The sequence below is a fragment of the Sorex araneus genome, chromosome X (genome assembly GCF_027595985.1).
Source record: "Sorex araneus isolate mSorAra2 chromosome X, mSorAra2.pri, whole genome shotgun sequence".
NCBI lineage: Eukaryota > Metazoa > Chordata > Mammalia > Eulipotyphla > Soricidae > Sorex > Sorex araneus.
In genome coordinates, this window is record NC_073313.1 from 308,504,455 (window position 1) to 308,524,387 (window position 19,933).

The 19,933-nt window shown below is 42.6% G+C and overlaps 1 protein-coding gene across 2 annotated transcripts in view; it reads left to right on the forward strand.

The window, feature by feature from the left end:
* The window catches only part of IL1R1 (interleukin 1 receptor type 1), an 81,019-nt gene that overhangs the window by 22,359 nt on the left and 38,727 nt on the right, over positions 1-19,933 (forward strand). Inside the window, exon 1 of one of the 2 annotated variants that reach the window (XM_055121481.1) lies at positions 14,619-14,771. The exons of the other annotated variant lie outside the window; for it this stretch is intronic. The gene's annotated coding sequence lies outside the window, so the exon portion shown is untranslated. Of the gene's footprint in view, positions 1-14,618; positions 14,772-19,933 lie in introns of those variants that run through there. 2 annotated transcript variants of the gene reach the window in all.

Genomic DNA, 19,933 nt, shown 5'->3' on the forward strand with positions numbered 1-19,933 from the left:
AGGTTACAAAATCCAAGCACTATGGGGTAAGGATGAAACCCCAAGACGTGCCCTTCATCCTCTTGCCTCATTGTTTCATAACTAAGAACATTTGTGATTCTTAATTGTGTGTCCTTCTGGACAAAGAAAGATGACGGTGAATACCTAATAAAACCTGGTCTCTTAGGCACTCATAGGCTTTATTTTAAATTTTTTTAAAAGTCAGAATTCCTTTCTGAACAGATGCACCTGTCTTATAATTATATTATGTGTGCAGCACACCAAGAAGCCTGGGCAGCTTATTTTATGAGATCAGAGGCGGGTTAAGGCTCATACTGCAGGATACTTTTTTTTTGAGTTATCTATATAGACCTTCTAGGAACATTTTTACTTTGATGTTAACTTGCAACACAATATGACTATCTTTTCAGATGTGTATTCTTAAGTCAGAGATTTCTGGTTTAGTTCTTCTCTCTCTCTTTCTCTGTCTCTCTCTCCTGTCTCTCTCCCTCATGTGCAATCTCTGTTTCTCTCTATTACACACATATTAATACACAATTATAATAATGAATAAATGGACAAGAATAAGAGAAATGTCAGATCTTGTTATAACAATGCAATCTAAGGGAAAAATTAATAGAAATAAGAGGTGCTTAGGTAGCTTTTGATGACTACAAGTAAGAGAAGTTGACAATTGCAAGGTTAATTTACTTGCCCAAATAAGCTAACTTTATTCAAGCAAAAGAGAAGTTGTAGTTAATTTTCTGGAGTGCATCTCAAAACCCAGCCAAGTTTCTGGAAGTTGTCCATTCCAGAAGTTGTCTGTCAGCATAAGGGAGTCACTTTCATTACCTGTGTTTACTTCTTAATTTTCTCTTTCTCTGAAAACAGTTTCTGGCTCATGTGGAGTAAATGAAGCCACTCTTTACCTATCGAATTTATTTCATTCATGATATGTAGGTATTTATGGTTTGGTTCATAATTCTTAGGAAAGAATGCTTTCACTTTAGATCTAGGGAATATTATTGACCCAATTAAGGTTAAGAGTATTTTTCCAGGGATGGGTGTTGTAGCATTGTATGACTGAAACCCAATCATGAACAACTTTGCAATTGCATCTCATGGCAATTCAATTTAAAAATGAAAAGAAAAAAACAATAAAAATAAAAAGAATATGCATTGTAGCATTGTCATCCTGTTGTTCATCGATTTTGCTCGAGCGGGCACCAGTAACGTCTCCATTGTGAGACTTGTTGTTACTGTTTTTGGCATACCAAATATCCCACGGGTAGCTTGCCAAGCTCTGCCGTGTGGATGGGATATTCTTGGTAGCTTGCCGGGCTCTCTGAGAGGGACGGAGGAATAGAACCTGGGTCAGCCACATGTAAGGCAAATGCCCTACCTGCTGTGCTATTGCTCCTTTCGGCAGCATATATACTAAAAAAGAATATGCAAACCTAAAAAAAGGAATAGTTTTTCAGACCCACACCTATAAGATGTAGGGTTCAAGGAAACTAGTTTACTTTCCTGAGAAATATAAATACGCTTTATACCAAGTAAACAAGAACTCAAAGATAGCTACAAATGGCTGGAGAAAAATCAAAGAAAACATGAGCTAAATATTCAAGTATATTCAGTTAATTTCCTTAAGGTGACATTGCATTCCAACTCCAGGAATGTTAATTCAAAGAATGCACTAAAATTTCAATGTTTCATTAAAGACATTTAATCACAGGTGTGCTAATGCTGTGATGTATTTATATCTTATGTAGGAAGCTATTGCAAAGGCAACTTTGAGAATTATTCCTATGAATAAATTTATTATTTTGAGATTAGAGTTTTTCAGTTACATGCTTCAAACAAATTTGAATGTGTTGAAGCAATACTGTTCACAAATATTATCACACATCAAAAGGCTAAGAAATTGTTCTGAATGTATCAAAACATTAATGTACAACAAGAAAACATTTAGGTTTTATATAATATATATTAATGCAATTTCAAAATGATAGGTAATACATATAATCTGAGTCTTTTTGGTTGATCATAGTAGAGGGAAATAGAGAAAGAGGGAAGGGGATAAAGGGATAGAAAAGAGAGAGAGATGAAAGGAACAAGAAATTCTGCTCCATTAGATCATATAAGTGAAACAGCGTAACTCATTGTTGAGAAAGGAGGTTAGACAAGGAAGGTGCAGGAGACGGACAAATGAACACCACCTTGTGCTTGCTTTGCACACAGTTGATCCCAGTTCAGTCCCCAGCACTGTATGTGATCTTTTGAGCACAGTCAGAAGTAAGCCCTGAGAATCAGAGAGTGACCCAACATAAAATTTACAAAAGCCTGTGTGTGGCTCTATGGACATTCAAAGAGAATGAGCGATGCTGCCTTCTGTGATGTGAGTTTCCCAAGTTGAAACATTAGAGAAAGTTTCAGAAAAAAAAAATGTCACTCCACTCAAGCATAGATGGTGGCTGAATTTCTAGAAAATAAACTGCATATTAACTGTTTAAAAAGTATTCTATATTTTTGCAAAAAAACTGTTTAAAAAGTATTCTGCATTTTTGTGAAAGACTTCAGTTTCACAATTTTACCTTCATTTGGATGTGATAAAATATATAAAATATATAAAACTCTTGCAATTTTTTATGCAATTTGTTATGTCTGGGTAACCTATCCATTAAAAAATGTATTCTTCCAGAGACATAAATTTCACCAGTATGTCTATGAAAAGATGTTCATTGTCATTGTCACTGTATTATTATCAAGAATAATAACAATCAAAACAGAAATAAGATATCATCTATACCAAAGAGAATGGCATATTTAAAGATTAAAAAAGCCAGTTTGGGGGTAGGGAAATACAGAAAATGGAGGAACCCTCATTCATGGTTTGGGGGAAAGTTGTTTGGTTCAGACTCTATGAAAAATACTTTGGCAATTCTTTTTCTTTGGGGGGGGTCACACCTGGCGATGCACAGGGGTTACTCCCGGCTCTGCACTCAGGAATTACCCCTGGCAGTGCTCAGGGGACCATATGGGATGCTGGGAATCGAACCTGGGTCAGTCGCATGCAAGGTAAATGCCCTACCCTCTGTGCTATTGCTCCAGCCCCACTTTGGCAGTTCTTAAAAAAAAAAAAAAAAAAAGAAAAACAAAGAATAGAGCTCCTACATGACACAGAAGCTGCACTTCTTGGCATCTATCCCAAAACACAAAAACATTTGTTCGAAAAGACATGTATACACCTATTATCTGTGTATTATTGTGCATGTTCATTGAAGCTCTTAGTATCATTGTCAGACTATGGAAACAGCTCAAATATCCAATGACAAATGAATGGATAAAGAATTTGTGGTACAGGGGCTGGAACAATAGCACAGCGGGTAGGGCATTTGCCTTGCACGCGGCCAACCCAGGTTCGATCCCCGGCATCCCATATGGTCCCCCAAGCACCGCCAGGAGTAATTCCTCAGTGCAAAGCCAGGAGTAACCCCTGAGCATCGCTGGGTGTGACCCAAAAAGCAAAAAAAAAAAAGAATTTGTGGTACATATGCACAATGAAGTATCATGTAATTGTAAGTAAAGATAAAATCATGCAGTTTTCTGTTATGTGGATAAAACTGGAGGGTATCATGTTAAGCCAATTAATCAGAGGGAGAGGACAAATACCAGATAATATAGACAATATCACTCATCCTTAACATACAGAGAGACAAAACCAGGGAACTTACTATATCTAACAACCACAAAATCTTATGCTCGGATTATAAAACTTACTAACAAAAGGTAGGGGAGAGGTTGGGAGGGACTGAAAATCAGACCAGGAGTGACATAAGGTCATGAAAAGGGGCAGTCAGAGTTCAATCATGCTGTGAAGAAACTTTGCACATAAACACTATAAACTTGAATTCCATTATAACCGTATATCCATATGGTTATAATTCCATTATAACCATAAACTTTAATTCCATTATAATTATTATAACCATAATTCTATTATAACTATAGAATCATATAATAAAAAGTATTTTGAAAGACTAAAAATGAACAAATAAATAAGCAAATAAATAAGGTATACTTTCAAACACATGCAACTGGAAGTGCCTCCCCCTGTAATAAAAACTTCCTTATGGCATGCCCCACCCCTCTGGGGACTCAGCAAATTATATTCATGGTTTAGAAATCCCTGTTGGTTCCCAAATGTTGGCCCGAGGTGCAGTTCCTAGACCTTTAATATAGAGACTGCATACACTGTCTGCAGAGATTTTGCTTAGAAGTTAGAGCTTCGCAGGGCCATGGAGCTCACTGATCCTCACCTAGGCATCCTGCTATGATTCATAAGGTCCCTTTTCTTTGATGCCAATGGTTACCTAGCTTGAGTTTGAAGGAGCCACATTTCAATAAAAGCATCAGTTCTCTTTCAAGTCTGCTTGCTATCTCAGAAGGCAAGTCACAGGTTGGAGTTGCTGGTCTCTTGCATATATTCCTTTCCTGGGTCCTTGGGTGTGGCAGCCAAGGTGGTTGGTGATTGAAGTTCAACTTTTTTTTCTCTGCTCACCTACTCAGTAAGAGTAAAAAATAACTAGCTCAATAACTCAATCTTTAACCAGTCATCTGTTCTCAGGCACTCGGGTTTTTTCCAGATTCTGGCTATTGTGAACAGTGCTGCAATGAACATATAGGTGCAGATGTCACTTTTACTATACTTTTTTTGCATCTCTGGGATATATTCCCAGAAGTGGTATTACTGGGTCAATTGGGAGCTCAATTTCTAATTTTTTGAGAAGCGTCCATACTGTTTTCCAAAAGGGCTGAACCAGTCAGCATTCCCACCAGCAGTGAAGGAGAGTCCCTTTCTCCCCACATCTGCGCCAACACTGGTCACTTTTATTCTTTTGGATGCAGGCCAGTCTCTGTGATGTGAGATGGTGTCTCATTGATCTGCATCTCCCTGATGATTAGTGATGAGGAGCATTTTTTTCATATGTCTTTTAGCCATTCAAATTTCTTCCTTGAGAAAGTTTCTGTTCATTTCATCGCCCCATTTTTTGATGGGGTTGGATGTTTTCTTCCTGTGGAGTTTAACCAGTGCCTTGTAAATCCTTGATATCAACCCCTTATCTGATCCGTATTGGGTGAATATCTTTTCCCATTCTGTAGACTTTCTTTGTATTCTGGTCTTTGTATACACAATGGAATACTATGCAGCTGTTAGAAAAGATGAAGTCATGAAATTTGCATATAGGTGGATCAACATGGAAAGTATCATGTTAAATGAAATGAGTCTGAAAGAGAAGGACAGACACAGAAATATTGCACTTATTTGTGGAATATAAAGTAACAGAAGGGGAGATTAACACCCAAGAATATTAGAGATAAGTACCAAGAGGAGTACTCTACATCTTGGAAGCTGACCTCACATGCTAGGTGAAGAAGCAGCTCTGATAGAGAAGGGATCACCAAGCAAAGGGTGCTAGGCGGGCCCATTAGGGATGGGAGATATGGGCTGAAAATAGACTATAGGCCAAACATGATGCCTACTTAATACCTCTGTAGCAAACCACAACACCCAAAAAGAGAGAGTGAGCAAATGGGAATGCCCTGCCACAGAGGCGGGGTGGGGTAAAGGGGACAGGGTGGGGGTGGTGGGAGGGATGCTGGGACCATTGGTGGTGGAAAATGGGCACTGGCGGAGGGATGGGTACTTGATCATTGTATGACTGAAATGTAAGCATGAAAACCTGTAAGTCTGTAACTGTAACTTTGTCTCACGGTGATTCACTAATTAAAAAAAAAAAAAAGAACTCCATCTTTTTTTTTTTTTTTTTTTTGCTTTTTGGGTCACACCTGGCGATGCACAGGGGTTACTCCTGGCTCTGCACTCAGGAATTACCCCTGGCGGCGCTCAAGGGACCATATGGTATGCTGGGATTTGAACCCGGGTCAGCCACGTGCAAGGCAAACGCCCTACCCGCTGTGCTATCTCTCCAGCCCCTTTATTTTCTTTTTGGGTTACAACCAGCGATGCACAAAGGTTACTCCTGGCTCATGCACTCAGGAATTACTCCTGGTGGTGCTCAGGGGACCATATGGGATGCTGGGAATCAAACTCGGGTCGGCCGGATGCAAGGCAAATACCCTACCTACTGTGCTATCACTCCAGCCCCAGAACTGACTGTCAAAATCCTAAAACATCTGAATATTCATAGATAGTGATTGATGAGATCAAATAAGATTGTTTCAAAAAACTATAATCAATAGGAAGAACTGGGAAAAGGCAATAAAGATTAACTGGAAGGGATGAAAAATAATAAAATCAAGTGAAATGCCCTTTAATGTGCAGATGAAGTGATTTATTCACTCCATGAGTAATTAAAAATGCAAATAGCACATGCCAAGCTGTCTTCCAGACAATAATACAGCTGTGGACAAAAGGTGATGAACACACTACCCTCCTGATGGAAAAAATTCTTGCAGGGAAATATGGTTAATAACACAACTATGACATAATATGTCTGATAATTTAGATGGTTACTTGTACCCTGAAGTACTAGCATGGTCCTTAAAGGGTAGTGATGTGTGTGTCTGTGCCTTTGTGTGTGTGTGTGTATGTGTGTGTGCATGTGTGAGAGAGATGCCCTATGGGCTTGGGATATCTGTTTGCTAAGAAGGAGGGGAATTATTTTTGGAGTAGAGATTTGAAATTTAGCAGCATAGGAAAAATGGGAATATGATATCACCATTTGCCAAGACAGGAAATGATTCAAGTTTGTGTAAAACTTTGTTTAACAACGAAAATGAAGAGAGCAGAACTACTTAGGCATGGCAGTAATTAAATTTCTGAATTTACGTAAGGAATGTTGTGAAACTTCTGGCTGAAAACCTATCTTTAATTTCCTTTAAGTACTCCATTACCTTTGAGTATTGTTTACGTTTCAGTTTTGAAGAGCTCTTCATGATACTAAGTTCTCTGTTCTATTGAACAGAGGCAGGTTATTTATATTTTCACATTTGGTTGCTTTAGACATGTGCTTGTTTAAAATACCCTAGTTTTGAAATGTGGTTTTGATCAGTGGTGTCGGTCTGAGGAATTTATCTGTGGTAACTTCTTTTCGAAGGGGAATACTGGTCCAGTCTTAAATCTTAAATCTTCAGGAGTATTTGCCTTTTGTGTAATATTAGAGTTCAAATGCTGTCAGTACATTAGCTATCTATAATTGTTTCAAACCTCCCCATGGTGAAAAAAGAAGATATTTTACACCAGTTTAATGACTTCCAAGAGTCTGAGAAAATTGCCTAAATATAACAAATGCAGTGCAACTTTTTTCACTATTGAATATGAGTGGACAGAACTAGATATTCTTTCCATATTAGCTTGTTCAGTCCTCAAAGCAACCCAATAAAGTGTGGACCATTAACTACATTTTATCATCAAGTAAACAAACATTTAGATGTTAAGTGAGATGCTTGCGGTTAGGGGATAATATAGAAGTTAGGATGCATGCTTGTGCTTAGTCCTGTTTTTCCCTGGCACTGTGTGGTGCCCAAGGAATTGTTGGGTGTAGTCTTGAAGATCCCCAAACGCCACCAACCAGGTTGGTCAACAATTGCCAAGAGTGATCTCTGGGACCTCTATCCACTCCTTGGCAGTCCCTCATTCCCAAAGTGATGTGCTTGGTGGAACACAGACTATCAAGTTGAAATTCATTGCCTCTGTCCCTCATCACCAAACTAACCACTCAATAAAGCAGTCTTCAGACTCCTTCATACCTTAGGGTACTTTTATTTGACTTTACAAACAATGATTAATGATGACTGACGGTGAGCAATAAAAATCATATATATGACCAAGAAAGACCATTTTCTTCGGAGAGTGATTTGGGTCCCAGTTCATCTATTTCACTCACTGAGTACTTTTGCTCAAGCTCCTCCTAATGCTCCTTTAAGCTCTCTTCAGTGCCTCTTCCTGTCTATAAAATTCCAAGCAATTGCTGCTGCCCACAGGATCACAAACACTATGTGTGATATCCTTTTGTCAAACACATAATGTGTGCTTTGTGCTTGTACATTTATTTTTCCTACTTAAATCATCAATTGTTAGACTGAGGATCTGAGGAAGTGAGAAACATCACAGTAAAATCTTTTATAAAAGTATTTCCTTCCCCTTTCTTCCTCTCCGCTACTCTCCCCTGCTCTTCCCTATTACTCTCCCCCCACCTCTGTCTCTGTCTCTCTGTTTCTGTCTCTGTCTCTGTCTCTTTCTTTCTTCTTTTTCCCCTCCCCTCGCTCCTCCTGGCCCTCTCTCGTGTTCTTTTTCTCTGCCCACCTGTCCTCCCCATGTTCCTTTACTCCTTTCTTTCCACTTCTAGTTGCACAAACCTGGGAGATTTTTTTCCACTCAGGGTAATACCTCACATCTGATATTTGCCTCTAGTACTTACCATGGATTGCCAGACTGTCTTTTACCTGACATGACTCACAATTTCCTTTTTCCATTAAAAGTCTTGGTATTGACTAACAGTTGCTAATTTAATTCTAGGCTGTGTTTTATAAATGTTAAAAATATTCCTGGGATTGGAGAGATAGTGCAGCAGGCAGGGCACCTCCTTTGCATGTGGCTATCCTGGATTTGATCCCTGGCACATCACATGGTCCCCTGAACCCCACCAGGAGTGATTCCTGAGAATTGCTGGATGTGACCACCCAAACCAAACCAAACCAAACCAAAATATTCTTTCCAAATTAGAATAAAACTTTTAAGATGTGTAAAATTAAATTTAGGCAGTCAGCTGTCACATTTTAACAACAGAATTCTAACAACAGAATCCTGTTGTTAGCCCACATTGATTCATGGGACTTGGGTTGATTTTCTCACCAGAGAGAAAAAAAAAAAGGTGTATAAAATACACAAAACCTGGGGTTTAAAGGCATCAACCACAGAAAGGTAGTGATCCCGGAACACAGGAAATAAATGATATGTGCCCTAGAATTACGCCCCATAACTGAATGAGGAGAGTTCCAGGCACAGAAATAAGAATTTCAGCCACCGCCATAGATTGTCATTGGGTAGAGGAGCTCTGGCAGTTCTTAGTAATTCTTCACAAGCATTTGGTAGAGGAAGACCACACACACACACACACACACACACACACACACACACACACACACGTAATTATAATTATATTCCATAATATTCAAAAAGGCCGGTGAGTAAAAAAATGTGTAAAAAGTCTTTTTATTTTCTACCTTTAAACTCTAGAAATGAAGTATACAACATATGAGATTAAAATACTTTGGACAGGAGTAACAACAACGTAGACATTGCTGAATAGATTAATGAATGTTTTATTTATTTATTTTTATAAGGAGCACCCTAAGAAGAACTTGGGGGCTGGGTTCACTTCTGGTTGTGTTCAGCCTCATGGTGCAAGTTTGAGGGTTCATATTGATAGTTGCAAGAAAAAAACAGAGTTTGACAAAATCCAATAGCAATAAATAATCAAGAATTTAAATTTAAAAGAAAATGCACTTTCCAATAGAGTTAAAATAGGAAAGATTCAGGGTTAAGTTAGGCAAACGATGTACAAAACTAGTCCAGGCAATGGTTGTCATGAGGGCACTTTTCTGCTTCCAAGCACTGTTGTGATCACTGTTCTCATGTGTGGTCTCTGCTCTCTGTGGGTGCTATGTCTGCAGAGAACATTTCAAGACCACATTTTTCAAGGTACCAACTTCTCTGAAATAGGCAAAGCTGTACAAATTCTCAGTAGTCCCTAAGTCTCACTGTTTTGTTCCTGATACAGCATGGGGAAAAATTTTTCTACCAGGAAACTTAGGCCTTTCCTCTGCATTCAATATGTTGTGCAGAGATGTGAATTTCAGGCTCTTGGGAGTTTGTAATTATGATTCTGCTTGGCCACCTTCTCTAAGACCTTTGCTCTATGCCATGGTTTCTGTGCCCAGATTTAGTTGGGACACCACCAAGTTACTTACAAGTGAAGAATTTATATGTCAGATAAAAAGAGTAAAGCACCTTATATGCATATGATTTTTCTTTGAAAATAGCAAAAGGAAAGATAAAAATGCAAATCCTGGTAAGATTTTATCATTTTATCTAAGACGATTCTATTTTAAATCTTTAATTTTTTATGGAAAAAGAACACATATTCTTTTTCACATTTTATGATATAATTTCTTTTTTATTTGATCTATTTTATTGTATTTTATTTTACTTATGAATTACCATGAGATACAGTTACAGACTTACAAACTTAGTTGATGTTTCAGTCATACAATGATCAAGTACCATCCCTCCACCAGTGCCCATTCTCCACTACCAATGTTCTCCATATCCCTCCTGCTACTCTCACTCCCCCCACCTCTGCCCCCCCCACCTCTGTGGCAGGCACATTTCCTTTTACTCTCTCTCTCCTTTGGGGTGTTATGATTTGTAATATGGGTAGTAAGTGGCCATCATGTTTGATCCATAGTCTACTTTCAGCATGCATCTCCCATCTGAGTGAGCCCTCCAAGCACCATTTACTTAGTGGTCCCTTCTCTATCCCAGCTGCCTTTTCCACCAGTATGTGAGGCCAGCTTCCAAGCTGTGGAGTGATCCTTATGGCCTTTATTATCACTAATCATCAGGAAAGATGCAGATAAAAACAACAATGAGATGTTATCTCACACCACAGGGACTGGCACATATCCAAAAGAACAAAAGCAACTGGTGTCTATGTGAATGTGGGGAGAAGGGAACTCTCCTTCACTGCTGGTGGGAATGATGACTGGTTCAGCTTTTTGGAAAACAACATGGATGTATCTCAAAAAAACTAGACATTGAACTCCCATTTGATCCAGCAATACCACTTCTGGGAATATATTCTGGAGATGCAAAAATTAACAGAGTAGAAATGACATCTGCACTTGTATTTTCAATACAGCAATATTTACAATAGCCATAAACTGGAAAAAACCTGAGTTCCCAAGAACAGATGACTGGTTAAAGAAACTTTAGTACATCTACGCAATGGAATACTATGCAGCTGTTAGAAAAGATAAAATAGTGAAATTTGCATATAAGTGGATCAACTTGCTAAATGAAATGATTTAGAGAGAGAGATAGACATAGAATTACTGCACTCATTTGTGGAATATAAAGTAACATAGTGGGAGACTAACATCCAAGGAAAGAATATATATTCTTTGATTTATTTTTATCCTTTTATTTATCTTTCTCTCTTATCATTTTAATGAGACAATTTTTGAGTTACAGTTTCAGGGACATGACTTAATATGCTTTCTCTCTCTCTCTGTCTTGGATTTGACATTTAGCAAAATATGCTGTTGATGATTTCATGAACCTGTGATTGGTACTTACAGTGTTACCTCTGCTAGAAATCATTATGGTGGTATCAAAAGTCTGGGAATGATACTCACCATGAAAAAAAAGAAACAATGACTAGAAGGAAAAAATATGTCTCAGACTGGGAGAGAATATTTGCCTATCACTCATCTGATAAAAGCTTGATATTTAAGACACACAAAACACTGGTAGAACTTTTCAAGAAAACAAACAGCCAACCCCAATCAAATAATGTTGCATGCAATATAGTACTGGATGTGTCATGAAGAGTCATGACCCATTTCCAAGGATGGCCACTGATTAGCTTATCACTAAGATATTGATAACTGAGCACTACAAACTCAGTCAATAATAGGATATTATTATTCCTCACAATTCTGTGGATTGATGGGCTCCTCTAGATAGTTCTTTGCATCCTCTTCTGTGAATGTAGTCAGTTGCTGATAAGGTCAAAAGGTTTAATATCCAAGATATTTTATTTTCAGAATTAATTGTGATTTTCCGCTGAGACTGCAAATAGGATACCCTCCATATGGCTTGAGATTTTTTAATAGTTTATGTCTTCAAACAGTAATAATTACTTGACACCAAGCTTTTGGCACCAAAAGTGAGTATTCCAAAAGATTTGGAATGAAGCTAAAAGATTTTTGATACTCTAGTTTTGCAGTCACTGAAAATAATCCATAATTCATCCTATTGGTTGGAATTGGTAGAACAAGTTCCCGAAACCAGCCAAGATTCAAGGAGAAGAAAAGTGTTCTTCACTTCTTCATTGGAGAAGAAACAAAGAAATCATAACTATGTGTAATCTATTATAGTGATCATAAGAAAAGGAAGCCATTTAGAAAAGACAACTTGGCAGTTACAGTGATAATTTCAAAGGCTCTTGAGTGCTGATACATGAGTCTGAAATTTGGAAGATTCTTATGAAAAATAGAAAGTTATAGAAAGAGACAAACCATAGGAACTTGCAGAGAACCAAGCACGATGAGACCATGTCGAATTAAAAGGGAAAGAATATTTGATTAATAATGTGCTTATGGATAGCAATATTTTTGTTGTTGTTTGGGTGCCACATTCAGCAGTTCTCAAGGCTTACTCCTGGTTCTGCACTCAGAGACCATTCCTGCTGTATTATCACTGCAGCCACGGCAGCATTTTTGTTATGTGTTTTGCATATCATTAAATTTAACAGTCTCAATACGTACTTCTTTGATGACATAGAAAGGTACCTGCCTTTTGGAAGAGGATGTATGGTTTAGTTTGTTTATTGGTATTTTAATATTCATGAGTTGAAGCAATAGTCAAGTCAAAGACAGCTAGTGTGAAGGAGAAAGTTATCCCCCCTTCTCCCAGTTTGGTTTTATGAAGTGCAATAGGTCTTGGAATTTCAGCCTCTGAAGCTTGATATGTTTCTTGTATTAACATGGCAAAGACTGATGCAAGATGCCTCTTTTAGTCATTTACCTTCACCGAGAAAGATTGAAACTGCAAATAGAACCAAAAATTGGCAGGAATGCCTACCACATCCTATTTTCTTCTTTTTTTTAAAAAAAAAGTTTATAAAATAGTTTATTACCAAGGGAAGTTTTATAATCTTTTATATATTTTCTCATTAGCTCTCATATCTAGTTCACATATGGTTTCTGATTTAAAGAATCTTCTTGCAAATTAGAGGAATTTGAACAGAAAAATGATCAAATTTTTATAGAAAGGGAGAGTGCTGAGCTGATTAAAACTGAGAAACTGCAATGATGGAGGTATTAAGAGAGACAGATTTCTAAAAAACAGTTATTTAGAGGTCAGTAGATGGAAAATGTGTGAAAGGAGCAAAACTAGGTTGTAAAAGGAAGCCTATCTGGAACAGTGGTTTTTCAATTGATGTCTGTGGTTCTGTCAAGTTACTGGCAGTTCATAAACAGCAAAATACCAAAAGCAAACAAAGAACCCAACAAAACCCAACACTCCCTTCAAATCCAAAAAACTCCAAACAAAAGGAGTTGTAGCAAGAAACACAGAGATCCTGTAAGCAAAATGGATAATTTTAAAAAATTATTTTCTATAATTGAAGTCAACTTAGCCCAGGACTCATTTCATCTTATATTTCAAAGAAAAAATAACTGCTCTAATTCAGAGCTGGGGTTTCCATGGTTCAAGACACTTTTGTGGATAACAGCGCAATCAATCTCTTCCAAATTCTTTCCCTCCAAATCCCTTCTTTCCTCTGGAAGGAACTGGACTGCTCTGGAGGTGAGAAAGGTGTAGGACCTGGAGCTATCATCAGGTGGCAGGTCATGCTTGGGACTTTCAGACCTCAGCTGAAAGTGTACTAGGTCTGTGGTTCTCCAGCGCTGGGGCCCTTGTCTTGCTGGCCTTTTCGGCCCTGCTGCAGAGCCTTAGAAGATGGGGAACTCTGAGGGGGGCTTTGGGTTTAGTGAAGAAGCCAGTCTTCCTGCCTGGGGAACCCTGAAGATAGGGCTGCCTCTTGGCATGACTTTGTGATGACACTGGCAGTACCCAGAGCAAATCTGGAGGGTACACAGGACCTTCCCTCTCCCGCAATTCCTGTCAATCTCCTCTCCTGGAAGGGGGTCACTTTCCTCTTGTTTGGTGGAGCAGAGAGTGGGGACCTCCTATCTGAGAGCTTCAGGACCAGTGAAAGCTTACTGCCACCTCCTTGTGCTGATTTTCTGTCCACTTCTCAGTCAATTCTGCTTCTGTGGGCAGGGAAATAACCTCTATCACAGATGCTTCGCAACAAAACAGTGTACGGTATAAAACTAAGCTTAAAACTCTCCAATGCTATGGCTTTGGAGATCAGGAAACACAAACAAAAGTTTCTTTAAACATTTCAAGCTCAGTGCAGAAACACTGCTTGATAAGGGAACAAAACCTTAAAAATCTGACTCATTGGCCCTAATTTTGTGGCGGCGGCGGGGACCTGCCACGCGGCGCCGCCGCGCGAGGGGCCGGGACTCCGCGGGCTGGGCGCTCGGGGCTCTGCAGCTGCGCGGTCACTGCTCCCGGGGTGCTGTGGGGTCTGATTCACGGGACCGCAGCTGGGGTGGCCGGGCGAGTCACCGCGGGCCCCCGCCGGAAGCACCCCCGGAGCACGTGGCGGCCGGCGCCGTGGGGGGCGCGACCCCTCGGGAGGACAGCAAGCACCGGGCAGCCCGCCCGGCCCGCCCCGGACGCCCGCCAGCGGACTCCGCGCCGGCCGCGCCCGCCCTCTGCCCGCCCCCAGCACCGCCTTCCCGGGGCGCTGCCTGCCCAGAGCCGGTCCCAGCGCCGGGGCGGCCACAGCCCGCGCCCCCGCCCCGAGCGCCGCGACCCACCCGGGCCCGCTCCGCAACCCCCGCCCGCGCCCCCAGCAGCGGGGATGTGACGCCGCGCCCGATCCCAGAGCCCTTCGGGGCCGGCTCAGGTAGGAGCAGGGCGCGCGGGCCTGTGGCCTGGGGGGTCTGGGCGCGGGGGAGGCCCGGGGGCTGGGAGCCGGCCTCCGGGGGCCGCTGGTGGGTCTGTGATGCCCCTGGTCCGGCCAGTTCTTCTCTGGTGGCCGCCCCCCAATGTCCTGTCCACCTTGTCGGGTGAGCAGCTGTCACACGTGTGCTGGCTCCACTTCTGAGCTGTGAGGGCGGGCACGTGTGCGCGCGCATGTCTGTGGTGTGTCCACGCGCATGTCTGTGGTGTGTCCACACGCGTGTGGTGTGTGTGTCTGTGCACATGTGTGCATGTTCCGTCCGTGTGTCTCTGCCCGAGCCGCACTGCTGAGAGCCTTGTGAACTCAGGCTGGTGTCCGGATGTCCCTTGTCTTCCCTGCCTAGGATTCAATACTCCGAGTGCTGAGGGTCTTCAGAGACCCTCTGGGGAGGGTGCCGGGTACCGCAGGACAGACGTGTGCCCTAAGACTCACTGGTGGCATGGTCCCCTCCATTTGCGGTTTAGCAGCTCCCACTCAACGCGGCTCTCATCTCCTCGCTGTCCAGGGAGGGACACGTTTGTGGTGTCCTACTTTTTGTAGGCTATAAGAAAGTATAGGCTAAGAACTGGGGTGACAGGCTTGTGGTGCTCGGGGCATGGGGGCAGGAGCAGCCCTCTGACTGTCCCCTCCTCTCCTTTGGCATCCCTACCCTGAGGGACTCCGGGGCCAGCGGGGCTGTAGATGGGGGTCTAGATGAAGGTCCACTGGGGGGTGTGGAGCAACTTCCGGGAACTCTCATCATGGAGCTTTCCACTGTCCCTTGTAAGACCTGGTTACCCGCCTCAGCTTCATGTCCTGTCAACCATGGGCAGGAAGGACACTGAGGAGGTGTCAGAGTGGGCCTTTGCCACCCTGATCCTTCCCCAGTTTACTCTGGGCATCTTTACCCCCTCTTTTTAAAAATTTTTTAATGAATCGCCATGAGGTACAGTTACAGACTTAAAAACTTTCATGCTTATGGTTCAGTCGTACAATGATCGAGTACCCATCCCTCCACCAGTGCCCATTCTCCACCACCAATGTTCCCATTCCCTCTTGACTCCTTTTTATTCCTTCCTTCCTTTTGCCTTATTTCCTTATTTGACCTTTTTTTTTTTTTTTTTTTTTTTTTTTGCTTTTTGGGTCACACCCAGCAATGCTCAGGGGTTATTCCTGGCTTTGCACTCAGGAATTGCTCCTGGCAGTGCTTGGGGGACCATACAGGATGCCGGGGATCGAACCCAGGTTGTCCGCGTGCAAGGCAAACGCCCTACCCCCTGTGCTATCACTCCAGCCCCTGCCTTATTTAACACTGTGCTCAATGCTCTGGGTTACGTATTGTGTCAGATAAAAAACAGGGGCCCATGACATGGGTTTTGGTGGAAGGAGAGATCTGGAACCCCTAAATAATTTCTGTCATGCTGGGCCGGCCGCATTCAGTCATGTGCCCCTGGGTGGCCTCTGGGCAGTTGTGGAGAGGACATTGACCCAGGTTTTCACCTGTGCTGGGCCAGGCAGGACCAGGTGATCTGCTTCTCATAGGCTCTGTGAATCTTGTGTGGCCTTAGGTGGTCTGAAGCCCTTTCTTACTCTGAAGTGTGATCTCTCATCTGAGTGAAGTCTTCACTGTCAGTGAGACAGTTCTCAGAAGCACACACACACAGATATTTAACAGGTGGTGCAGAACTGCTGAGTGCAGGTCCTGATCAGGTGACTGACACCAGAACACTAACACAAGAGGTCACTGTCACTGTCACTCCATTGCTCATCGATTTGCTCGAATGGGCACCAGTAATGTCACCATTGTGAGACTTGTTACTGTTTTTGGCATATTGAATACGCCATGGGTAGCTTGCCAGGCTCTGCCATGCTGGTGAGATATTCTCGGTAGCTTGCTGGCCTCTCTGAGAGGGGCAGAGGAATCGAACCTGGGTCGGCCATGTGCAAGGCAAACGCCCTGCTGCTGTGCTATCGCTCCAGCCACACAAGAGGTTAAAAAAAAAAATCCACCCCTTCAGGTGAAATCACAGGACATATGTCTGCTTCAGGATGTCCGTCTTCTCTCCTCAGAACCTGGGACAGAGTGGGGGCACTGGTCAGTTTCTTGGGGAGGAGGTTGGGAGGAGGGCGTGCAGACATGACTCTCTGGTTCTGTAGTCAGAACAGAGCAACTGAGACACACTTCATGCATGGCTGGAGGGGCCCAGGACAGATGGAAAGGCCAGGCTGGGCTGCATTAATGGGAGGTGGATCCACCTCAATGCAGGTACTTGTGTCCTGGAGCGATGGTGCATGCATGCACAGGGCAGAGATGGACACTTGTGGTAAAGGCTCATAGCCCAGGGCAGGAACATGGAAATTCTCCGAGCTGCATCCAAGATGAATCCACTGGAGAGGCCCCTTAGTGGGAAAGAGGACACCGTGGCACCCTAACAGTCTCAGCTGCCTCTCAGGCTCTGGCTGCCGTCAGCAGGGCCCGGGGTGCTTTTTCCCTTCCCTAAGATCATGCAGTGCTTTGTCCCTGTTCCTCTTTGCCTGCTGTGACCTCAGGTAATATGACTCAGCCCTAGCCCCCGGGGGAATCTCTCTGAGATCTCACGGGCCCCTCAAGGCTTTGCTCCCCTGTCTAGTTTTGGACTCTGCAGTCATTGAATCTTTCCTGTCTGTGCCCAGGAATACAGAACAGCAGACTTCAACTTATTTACACCTGTGGGAAAAATAGAAACACCGCATGGACTGGTCCAGTGGCTAAGATGAAAATAACAACCTATGAAGATAGTATTTCATTGATCAACTCTAATGTCATAAAATCATAATTGTTAGCTAGTGAGAATCCACTGCAACTTTGATGGGGGAAGTTGTTGGCAAGTTGCCTGGATATTTCTGCAGATGCCCCTGAAGAACAGGGCTGGTGATCTTTTTTTTTTTTTTTTTTTTTTTAATTTACCAGAGCCAGAAAGGATCCGTAAGATTTAAATGATAGAGTGGAAGAAAGAGCAGGTGGCTTCAGAAATAAATCTAGAGCTGTGTCGGACAGTATCTAGATGAGCTCCATGATTGTGAAGTCACACGAGTGGGGTAAAAAAATATGTGAGCTAGCTGGAGCTAGCTCTAGTTAGCCTTCAGCAAGACATTGCTAGAGGCTGTCTGAGAAAGGCTCCATGCAGAGCAAAGGAGCACCTCTGGGGACATTGGCCTTCTAAGAGTTCACAAGTCAGAGAAAGTTGGCAGGATCAGTGCCAGGTCTCATGGGTAATGAGAGAGAAAAAAAATCCCACAGGAACTATTGTTCTTGTGGACCCTGTCTTCAGGATGAGGTCCCCACTGAGGATGGACAAGAAGCGACTTTGACGTGTCTCTGGAAATCCCTCTCACTGGTCATTGCATCTCAGTGGACTTGTGCTAATAGAAGGCTGTATCTGGGAGCACCCTGCGCTCTGTACAACTGACATACCAAACTAGAGAACTTCTGCAGCCAATACTTCCTGATCAATTAAGAGTTGAGATATGTGCCTTAAAAACTAGCACCTCATTTGGTGAATATGTTCAAAAACACTTTAAATTTGAAGTGATTTAGTAAAAATTAACTATCACATAATTTATACAAGTCAACCGAATTCCTTGATGTCTATGCATCATTGTATTAAAATGGTGAACTTCAGTCCATTGTTTTGACAGGGCTGAGCTGGTGAGTCAAATGTGGTTCTGTATATTTTTACGGAGACCAGAGGGTGGTCTTGGACAGCAGCAAGAACAAGTCTGCCACAGACTGGAGACCTGTTTATAAACATGAGGGGCAGGAGACCAGGCCCCCGTCTACCTCTGGGTCTGTTTGCTTTTTGCCAGGAGCTCCCTGGAGATCATCAGGGCAAAGGGTAGGTCTTTCCACAGTCCATCAAAGTGCCAGGGTCTTGGTCTGGCCCGTTTCTGGCTGGAAGCCCCTTGTGTCAGTTACCCATACCTCTCTGTGCCTCACTTTCCTCTGTGCTGTAACTACTCCTGTGGAACAACCCATTCTGCTGGTGTTGTCTCTGGTAGTTGAAGGATTTAAATTTTGTGGTCATATCTGAAACCTCTGTGATGGTTTTCACTTTATCTCTATATCCTGTGCATGATGTCCTTCCTTTGATAACTGAAACCCTTTCCTTGCCCAATTTGCATGAGTAGATAAGCCAGAGCATCTGCCGTGAACAAGGGTTTTGGTTCCACCAAACTAATGGAAGGAAAGGTCAATAAAGCTTTAGTGTTTCTCAAATTTTCTGTGATTAGCTTCTCTTGTGTCTGTCATAGGAGGGATTTCTTTTTTTTTTTTTTTTTGGCTCACAGTTTATTGGAACTTTTTCTCCAAGAGAAGTTGGGGATAGTCCTGTTAAATACATAGTTGGGATTGCCACATCTGTGTGCAGTGGTGTGTGTGTGTGTGTGTGTGTGTGTGTGTGTGTGTGTGTGTAAATACACACACACAAATTAAAAGAGAGGTCACACATAGACCTTGCTCTTGGGACTGTTCAGCTTTTCGCCAGCCAAGTTTTTGGTGAGATCAGGCCTCCATAGAGGTGCCTTCTGGGAATCTGGCTCATCACCCCCCTCTTGACTGGAACTCAGACCTCTAGGACTCCCAGAATTCCTGTTGAAACAGACAGACTCTGATGCTGGGACCTGACTAAGGCCTCTTTCCTGGGTTATCCCATGTGGGCTCTGCTGCCGTTGCCTCTACTGGTCCTGCAGAGGGAGGGGGTGATGTCAAGTGGGCCAGGCCTGGAGCAGGCAGAGGAGCCAGGAAAGGAGGTTAGTGCAGGCAGATGTGTCCTTAGCCACTGCAGGGGACTGTCCTCTGCCGTCACACCATGTGTGGTGGCGCAGCTCTAGCTTAGGCACTTCCCAGCTGCAGGAATCTTTGCTGTCACTCTCTTCAGAGAGGGCCCATGTTGTAACTGAGTCCCTTATGCTCTGGGTGTGTCCGACACATGCTGTTCCAATGCCATGCAAGGAGTTGTCTGGAATAGGCCCAGTGGTGGCATTCTCAGAATTAGGAAGGACATTATGCATGGTTTGAAACGTTTCTCAAGAGTAAAGGTCACCACACAGTAGGAACTATATCCCTCCCTTGCATGGGGGCTCAGCCC